Source organism: Myotis myotis, unplaced genomic scaffold (assembly GCF_014108235.1).
Source record: "Myotis myotis isolate mMyoMyo1 unplaced genomic scaffold, mMyoMyo1.p scaffold_m19_p_3, whole genome shotgun sequence".
Classification (NCBI taxonomy): domain Eukaryota; kingdom Metazoa; phylum Chordata; class Mammalia; order Chiroptera; family Vespertilionidae; genus Myotis; species Myotis myotis.
Genome location: NW_023416335.1, coordinates 191,695,721 through 191,705,552, shown reverse-complemented (window position 1 = coordinate 191,705,552; position 9,832 = coordinate 191,695,721).

Below are 9,832 nucleotides of genomic sequence, written 5' to 3'. Positions count from 1 at the left end.
AACTATGGCAATCAATCAATGTGTCTCTTTCTCACACATCAATGTTTTTTTTTTATCTCTCTCTCCCCTTTTCTCCCTACCTTCCACCCTCTCTAAAAATCAATGGAAAAAATAGCCTCGTGTGAGAATAAGTAAATAAGTAAATAAATCCCTTCTAACTCAGAAACTCTGCCTAGATGCACATTCTTTTCCCAACTTTCTTCCAAAGTAATTATTTTGGACTTCCTTAACAATTAGCATAGTATCAAAGACTATGCCCAAGCAATGGCTTTTATGTTTGTGCCACCTCTTCAATTATGAACTCCTGAAAGCACAAACGTCTTTCCAGGACTCCATGGTGCCTGTCAGTGCCTTATATATCACTAGAGGCCCAGTGCACGAAATTCGTGCAGGGGGGGCGGGGGGGGGGGTCCCCTCAGCCCAGCCTGCACCCTCTCACAATCCTGAGCTGCTGGCTTCTAATCGCTCACCTGCCTGCCTGCCTGGTCACCTCTAACTGCCCCCCCTGCTGGCCTGGTCGTCCCCAACCGCCCCCCCACCGGCATGGTCGCTCCACGCAGCCTGCTTATTCAGTTGTTTGGTCGTCCCCCACTAAACCCCCTGCCAGCCTGGTCACCCCACGCAGCCTGCTTGTTTAGTCATTTGGTCGTCCCTCACTAACCCCCCTGCCGGCCTGGTTGTAGCAGCCATCTTGTGAGGGCATGAGAGTTAATTTGCATATTACCTCTTTATTATATAGGACTAGAGGCCCGGTGCACAAAAGTTTGTGCACTGGGGGGGGGGGGGGGGGGCTCAGCCCGGCCTGTGCCCTCTCGCAATCTGGGACCCCTCGGGAGATAACGACCTGCTGGCTTAGGCCTGCTCCCGGGTGGCAGAGGGCAGGCCCAATCCCTAGGTGCAGCCCCTGGTCGGGCTCAGAGCAGGGCCGATTGGGGAGTTGGGGCGCTGCCCCGTCATGCACAGAGCAGGGCAGATTGGGAGGTTGTGATGCCACCCTCAGTCACGCTCAGGGTAGGGCCAATTGGGGGGTTGGGGCACCGTCCCCTGTCACACTCAAGGCAGGGTCGATGGGGAGGTTGCGGTGCCACCCCCTGTCACGCACAGAGCAGGGCCAATCAGGGGGTTGGGGCGCTGCCACCGTCACACACAGAGCAGGGCCCATCAGGGGGTTGGGGCACCGCCCTCTATCACCCACAGAGCAGGGCTGATCAGGGGGTTGGGGTGCTGCCACTCTCACACTCAGGGCAGGGCCGATGGGGAGGTTATGGCTCTACCCCATCACACACAGAGCAGGGCCCAAGGGGGGGTGTTGGGGAGCTCCCCCCTTCAGGCACAGAGCAGGGCTGCTCAGGGGGTTGGGGCCCCGCCCCCTGTCACACACAGAGCCGCAGGGCGATCAGGGGGTTTGGGCGCTGCCCCCTGTCACGCTGATCCCGGTGCCGGGAGGCATATTACCCTTTTACTATATAGGGTAGAGGCCTGGTGCATGGGTGGGGCCGGCTGGTTTGCCCTGAAGGGTGTCCTGGATCAGGGTGGGGGTCCCCACTGGGGTGGCTGGCCAGCCTGGGTGAGGGGATGATGGCTGTTTGCAGCTGGTCACACACCCTTCAGGGTGGGGGTCCCCACTGGGGTGCCTGGCCAGTCTGGGTGAGGGGCTGAGGGCTGTTTTCAGGCTGGGAGTGACTGAAGTTCCCAACTGCTCCTTTTTTTCTTTTCTTTTTTTTTATTCTGGGCCAGCTTTACCTTGAGGCTTGGCTCCAGCTCTTAGGCCTCCGCGGCTGAAAGTAGGTTTCTGGCCTTTGCTTACAATGTTGAGAATCTGCTGGCTGAAGTCCGGCGGTATTTGTTACAATGTTTCTTAAACTGCCCGCTCAGAGGCCTGCAGCCGCAGGCGGGGAACGTTGGTTTCCTCCAATGATCCTCCGTCACTGAGGCAAGCAAGCCTCATGTTAGTTTCAAGCTGCCTGGCTGCCAGCCGCCATCTTGGCTGACAGTTAATTTGCATATCTCGCTGATTAGCCAATGAAAAGGGTAGCGGTCGTACGCCAATTACCATGTTTCTCTTTTATTGGTGTAGATGATTATGAGTTTATGTGGCCCTTGCCAGTTTGACTCAGTGGATAGAGCATCGGCCTGCGGACTGAAGGATCCCGGGTTTTATTCTACTCAAGGCCTCAGTTGCAGGCTCCTCCCCCGCTTTAGGCCCTGGTCAGAGCGCATGCAGAAGGCAACCAACCTCTGTGTTTCTCCCACATCAGTATTTCTCTCTGTCTTCCCCTCTTTCTTCCACTCTCTCTAAAAATCAATGGGAAAATATCCTCAGGCGAGAATTTTTTAAAAAGGTAACAAAAAAATAAAACAAATATATCTTGAATAGTGGGTAACTAGGACAAATTAATACTTCAGGTTTTTGTTTTTTCTTTTCTTAAAAACTTCTTAAAGTAAAAGATATATGGGAAAATGTCTCATTGGATGATTGTTTTTACAAAGCTAACAGCACCCAGACCTAATCCCAGAACACACCTCAGAAGTCCTGATGTCCCTTCCAGTCACAGAAGCCCAAAGGGAAACTACAATCTAGACTTAGGACAACATACATTAGTTTGCCTGTTTTTGACCTGTATAGAAACGGAATCATTCAATATGTTCTTTTCTTTTTTTTTCAAATAATAAAATTTATTTAGAAAGTTACAAAGGTAGTAGACGTGAGCGGGCTGGGCTGCGTAGGCTCAGGAAACAAGTTACAAACGCTAAAGACGGGCCCTTGGAGCTCAGGCAAAAGCAATGCAGCCCAGCTGGCATGGCTCAGTGGTTGAGCTCCGACCTATGAACCAGGAGGTCCCGGTTCAATTCCTGATCAAGGCACCTGCTGGGGCTGTGGGCTTGATCCCCAGTGGGGGGCGTGCAGGAGGCAGCAGATCAATGATTCCCTCTCATCATTGATGTTTCTCTCTCTCCCTTCAAAAACCTTGTCACTATTGACTCAACCCTTTACGAAGGCCAGGCTCCCTGGGTGGGGATCCAAATAATTGGGTTCAGAGGAGAAGATCCCTTGAAAACACTCCTGTGCTCTGTTGGGGCGCTCCAGGCAGCGGAGCCTTTATACTCCCAACCCCCAAACCCCAGAGCCCTTTCCCGGAGATGGAGGGACAGGCACTGGGTTTTCATCACCAAAGAGCGACTGGGGCCAAAGGACCACCCGCAATTGCCCTTGGCCTTCTCAGCCCGACGGACCGGGGCGCACCCCGGGAGGCGCGAGGGGGGGGGGGCGGGTAAATGCTAAAGCAGACATGCACCCCCTCTTTAACGGGGGGGTGGGGGGCCAGAACCGCTTCCCCATAAAGGGTTCCTAGGACGGGAGGCCCGCGGGGCAGTTGGGTGTGAAGGTGCGAGGTGGGGAGCGGGGGCGGGGGAGGGGGGGCGCGCGAGCCGCACCTCGCGCCGCCGCGCGGGGCGCATGCGTGCGGCTAACGGAGGGCGCGGATAAACCGAGTCACATTTTCCCCCCAGGTCAACGGATCGTTCGAACTGAACCTTGGCCTTTCGGAGCAGCGCGGGGGCCTAACGGCTGCTCAACGGGCAGCCGGAGCGCAGGGCGCCGTCGCTGTGTCTCCCGGCGGCGGCCTGGACCCGGCGCAGGTGCGGGCGGCCCCGAGGGGGCGGTTGAGCGGCGCCGCGGGGCCCTGCGGTCGGGTGGTGGGTGCGCTGCGCTGCCCGGGGGCCCGCAGGCGGGAGGCCGAGCCTCCGAGCCTCCGAGCCTCCGAGCCTCCGAGCCTCCGAGCCTTCGAGCAGCCGAGCCGGCTCGGGCGGAGGTGGGTGGTGCCTGCGTGAGGGGCTGGGCTCAGGGAGAGGGGGTCCTGCGGCTCCGGAGACACTGGCCCGGAGCCTCGGGGTGTCAGAATATTTCGTTCCGGAGCCCCTGCTGGGCCCCCAGCTCTGCTCTGGGCGCCGGGGGTCCCCACGGGGAGGGAGGTGGGCCCTGGCTCCACCTTCCTGGAGCGGACCAGCAAGGGAAGATGCATGGGTAGCTCATAACGCGCCGGGCAGAGCCACCGCTTCGCAAGGGAAGATGCAGCAGGGAAGGGGGGAGGGGGGTATTGCCGTGGGGGGAGGGGGAGGAGGGGTCTGAGAAGTCCTCTGGACCGGAGACCCGAGGGGGTGAGGCAGCCGTAGGAGGGAACCGGACCAGGGGAGAGCACTGCGGTGGCCTTGAGAGGTGTCCGTCCACCGGGAGTGGAAGTGCGATGCAGTGAGGTCAGCTTTGTAGGCTTTTGCCAGATGGAAATCGGAGCTTTCCTAAAACGTTAGGGATCATCCCTTCATTCAGTGCTGAACTCTTTAGTCCTCAAGTGTGAGAGAAGCGGGGTAAGCCCCAGTGCTTCTGGCAAAATATTGTTATTCATGTTGTCCCCGTTTAACTATGTTGACTACATTTGTCATTTCCATTGGTTTTCATGAAGACTTCATCTGCGTTCATGTTGCAAATCACTAAGTAACCTCTCCCTTTAAAAAAAAAAAAAGTGTATTTGAGTTAAAAGAGTTGTGGGAACTTAGGGCGTTTGTTTGTTTTTCCCAAATGAGGAAAAAGAAATGGTAATAGGGAGGCTAAGGAATAGTCTGTCCTGATTCTCCTCCTACAAATACACTCAGGAAATAATACCAGTGCTTCAACATACAGCATCTCAGCAGATATTCAGAGCTCCCCACCCAAGCCAGGGGAGCTGGCAGAGGAAGGAAACAGACTCAGACTTGATACCTAGTTAAGCAGAATCATCATGTCCCACACCCTGCCGCTCACTGAGGTGGTAGAGGCTAAGGTGAAGCAGTGAGGAGATGGCTTATATAAAATGTTTTAAATTGTATATGGCAAAATAAGCCACATTAAATTACAGAATTTTATATCAGCAGGATTACGTAATTTGATCCCTGCTCATTTTGCTCATGGGAAGACTGGGCTAGTTGATGACAGAGCAATGACTCAATGTAGAGGTTCTGTTTTCAACATATTCAGCTCTTTCTCTTTTGTTTCCCCAGAACCCTTAACTATATAACATTGTTTGCACTGGCTACTGAACAAGTGGAAAGAGCTTTGTTGAGGACCCCAGAACTGAGTTCATCTCAGACAACATTAGAGTTAGTTGTATGAGGTTTTACCTTCTTCCACAAGTATTTATTGGTGTGCCCATTGGTTAGGGGGCTAAGTCACAGCCTCTTAAGGGGAGTAAGTAGAGCAAATAAGTAACTGGCTAATTGCAATTTACAGGCAGCAGTACCTGGAAGAGGAATTGGAGGGAGAGTCAATTCTTAGTATAGCAGAGAAATGGAGAGGTCCAAACAGGATGTGAGTATTAAGAACGTATGTCAGATTGGAATCAAATTGTTTCGACATGGTTATGTTAATAATCACAATATCGATCCTCTCCCTAAACGTTTGTTGCCTTGAACAATGTATGACATACACGTAAGTGGTGGGGAGACTATTGCAGCCAAGAGACGATGTACCTTCCCACACTGCTATTCACATTTAATTAGTACTAGCCATTTGTGGCATTTTGTGCTGTAATGTTATCAAGCATGATAAGAATGACTAACCACGTTCAGCATTGTGAACTGCAGACTGGCCTCAGTTAAATTATGCACAAGTGGTCTTGAGGCAATCTCCCTGAAAAGAGCCATGGCATATGAGTGATATATGAATGTGCGCAATAATAACGATTTCTATAGAGCAGAGTCTAGAGCAGCCGTGGGCAAACTACGGCCCGCGGGCCGGATCCGGCCCGTTGGAAATGAATAAAACTAAAAAAAAAAAAAAAAGACCGTACACTTTTATGTAATGATGTTTACTTTGAATTTATATTAGTTCACACAAACACTCCATCCATGCTTTTGTTCCGGCCCTCCGGTCCAGTTTAAGAACCCATTGTGGCCCTCGAGTCAAAAAGTTTGCCCACCCCTGGTCTAGAGTGTGAGTGATGTAGCTTGCACAACATTGTGATGAAGAGCCACAGAAAGGTATTTTTAAGAAATATATGAGCTTTTGAAATGATAGAGGAGGAGGGCAGGCATCATCTGGTAGCTAAATCATGTATTACCTGAAATCAAAGGTTTATCAACATGATATGATCATATCGAGAAAGACTTTAAATGAACTTTTCTTTGAGAATTCACTGGTATCTCGAATGACTGTCATTTCAGACTGCCAGTCTTTTTCCTGAACTTTTTAACGGTCCATTCTAGGGGAAGCAGAGCAAGGGGGGAAATCAGGGGGTATAATGGCTCTTCCTTAACACATGTTCCAAAACGCAAAAGATGCATCTTTTTAAAAATCTAAAGAGTCAACACTTTTAAAGGTGATACTTTTGAGTGACAATTATTAAGACTGTTTTAGAAAGACATTTAGGGGAAGCACAGAAAGAGCGAGATAGGAAACAGAAATTAGTCAGTGGTCCCTTTTAAAACGTGTTCTCTCCTCTACCAATCAAGAGCAAAGCCACCGTGCTCCCTAGCTACTCCAAGCTCCCCCTGCTGCATTTTTATTTACTAATTAGATGTAACTACTTAAGAATAGGAATTATTTTGTTTTTCATTTCAAAAATCATATATCTCTGTTATTTGTGAGCTTCCTAATTATGCCAACCTTATCATTATTAAGATATATCATTGTTTTATTTTAAAAGCCTGTGAAACATCCCAATAATACAGAAATTAAAGGACAGAGTGCCCTGACTTTTGGTGGGAATTAAGGATAAATAAAATTTAAGATGGTTGTTGCTGTTGTTACTGGCATTAAAAAACAGTGAATTTGCCCTAACCAGTTTGACTCAGTGGATAGAGCATCGGCCTGCGGACTGAAGGGTCCCGGGTTTGATTCTGGTCAAGGGCATGTACCTTGGTTGTGGGCACATCCCCAGTAGGGAGTGGTGCAGGAGGCAGCTGATTGATGTTTCTCTCTCATCGATGTTTCTAACTCTCTATCCCTCTCCCTCTCCCTTCCTCTCTGTAAAAAATCAATAAAATGTATTTTTAAAAAATAAAAATAAATAAATAAAAACAGTGAATTTACTTTTTGACGAGGCTATTTTGACAAACCCAGATACAAATGGCTGTGAAAATTTGTCCTATTTCATACCTATTAATCAGACACTGTAATTAGCTTTTTGGGTGACATTTATCTTTGTAACAATTGTAACAATTAAATTAGACTAGAAGCCCGTTGCATGAAGATTCGCGCAATAGGCCTTCCTTCCCCTGGCTGCTGGCACCAGTTTTCCTCCGGCACCTGGGACCCAGGCCTTTGGTCCGACCACAGCGGAGAAGCCAGGCCTCAAGGCCAGGCTTCTCCCCTGTGGCCGCAGTGAGGCTTCGCTTCTCCACTGCAGCTGCAGCAAGACTTGGCTTCAGGCTTCAGTCTTCACTCCAGCCGGAGCCTTCAGTCTTTGCTTTGCGCCTGCGTATGCAAATTAACCGCCATCTTTGTTGGGTTAATTTGCATGGTCACTCTGATTGGCTGGTGGGCATAGCAGAGTGACACCAATTTGCATGTTTCTCTTTTATTAGTGTAGACTAGAAGCCCAGTGCATGAAATTCATGCACTTGGGGGGGGTCCCTCAGCCTGGCCTGTGCCCTCTTGCAGTTCGGGAGCCCTCGGGGGATGCCCGACTAACGTCCTAGGGAGCGGGCCTAAGACGTTAGTCAGACATCCTTAGTGCTGTAGTGGAGGCAGGAGGGGCTCCCGCCACTGCCACTGTGCTCACCAGCCATGAGTCTGGCTTCTGGCTGAGTGGTGCTCCCCCTGTGGGATCACACTGACCACCAAAGGCAACTCCTGCATTGAGTGTCTGCCCCCTGGTGGTCAGTGAGCATCATAGTGATTGGTCGTTCCGCCTTTAGGCTGAAACTGGCTCTCTGACATCCCGAAAGGGGTCCCAGATTTTGAGAGGGCACAGGACAGGCCAAGTGCACAATTGGGGCTGGGGAGGGACCGCGGGAACGCTCCAGGGCGTGTCTGGCCTGTCTCACTCAGTCCTGATCGGCCGGTCCCCAGCAGCAAGCTAACCTACTGATCGGAGCGTCTGCCCCCTAGTGGTCAGTGCACATCATAGCTACTGGTCGACCAGTCGACTGTCTGCCCCCTGCTGGTCAGTGCCCCCTGCTGGTCATAGCGAGCAGTTGAGAAGCCTTAGCATATCATTAGCATATTACGCTTTGATTGGTTGAACAGCCGACCAGATGACTGGGCACTTAGCATATTAGGCTTTTATTATATAGGATAATATATGGGGATGGGCAAAAGTAGATTTACAGTTGTGAATATGCAAAATAGATTATTTTTGTATTAATTATTGTATTATTTTCTATACAAACAACTATAAACTTACTTTTTTCCACCTCTGTATTCTAAGCACTTAGCAAAATATTTGGTGTAAAGGAAGAAACTCAAATTTTTTTCCTTATGAAGGGAAAAACCAAGTGCTCCCTATTGTGTTTCTCTCCTGGGAGTCTCCTTTACTAACACAAAATACTTTACTTCTTACCCAATGTGTGGAGGTCTTTCCCACACCAAGCAATTCTCTGTGACACCAGCTGGGTGTCTTGCAATGTAATTCAATTCTGACACTATTCACTCAGAGATAGTGTCAGATCCCATTGGTCAAGGGCTCAATCCCACAGAACTTCTTCCCCTCCACCCTCCAATCCCCGCCCCTGCCCCAAGTGCATGCTGCAGATGCCAGTCACAAGTTCATGTTATCACATATGCTTCTTTTTGATCAACCAGCTAAAGACTGGAGGTTTCAACGACCCCCTCCTTGGGTTTTCTTAATTTGCTAGAGAGGCTCACAGAACTCAGGGGAATACTTATATTTTCCAGTTTATTAAGGGATATGATAAAGGATACAGATGAACAGCCAGTTGAAGAGATACCTAGGGTGAGGTCTGGAAGGAGCTGCTGTCCCCATCGAGTTGAGATATGTCAACACTCCTGGTGTGGATATGTTCACTGGAAGCTCTCTGAACCCCATACTACTGGGATTTAATGGATGCTTTCTCATGTAGGCATGATCAGTTATTTACTGCATATCCACCCCTCTTCTCTGTAGGATAGGCAGCAGGGCTAAAAATTCCAAGCTTCTAATAATCATAGCTTGGTTTTTCTGGTGATCAGCCCCCATCTAGGAGCCATCCAGGAGCCCACCCAGAGTCACCTCCTTACAACAAAAGATGGTCCTTGTGCTCTCCTCACTTGGAAATTTATAAGGATTTTAGGGGCCCTGTGTCAGGGATGGGATCAAAGACAAATATGAAAATAATAGATGCTCCTAGTGTTCTGATCACTCAGGAAATTACAAGGATTTTAGGAGCTTGAGCCAGGTGATACAGAGACCAATATATCTATTCTCTATTATCTCATATTTACACATAAAAGATGTTTAATAATTTGGAATTTATTATTATTTACATACACTGGTTTGTGAGCCAGATATTTGAAATCAAGGTTTAAGATCTTGACATAAGTTATTAAGGTCACATAACTAGTGAGTGCTAGAGCTGACCTATGACAATGTTTTTATATCAAAGTTCTCTTCCCTTTCCTCTGTTCTACCTTGTTTCCCTAGTAGACAGATCAAGAGGTTCAGAACTCAAAGAATCAGGAGCAGTCAATTATAATGTGAAAAAGATAACCCACATTATCATTCACTCATTGTTTCAGTTCAAGCTCAAGAGGAGATCAGAAAGGAATAGAGTTAGAAAACAATCTAAATATTTTCTCTTTTTTTTAATGTATTTTTATTGATTTCAGAGAGGAAAGAAGAGGAGAGAGATGAAACATCAA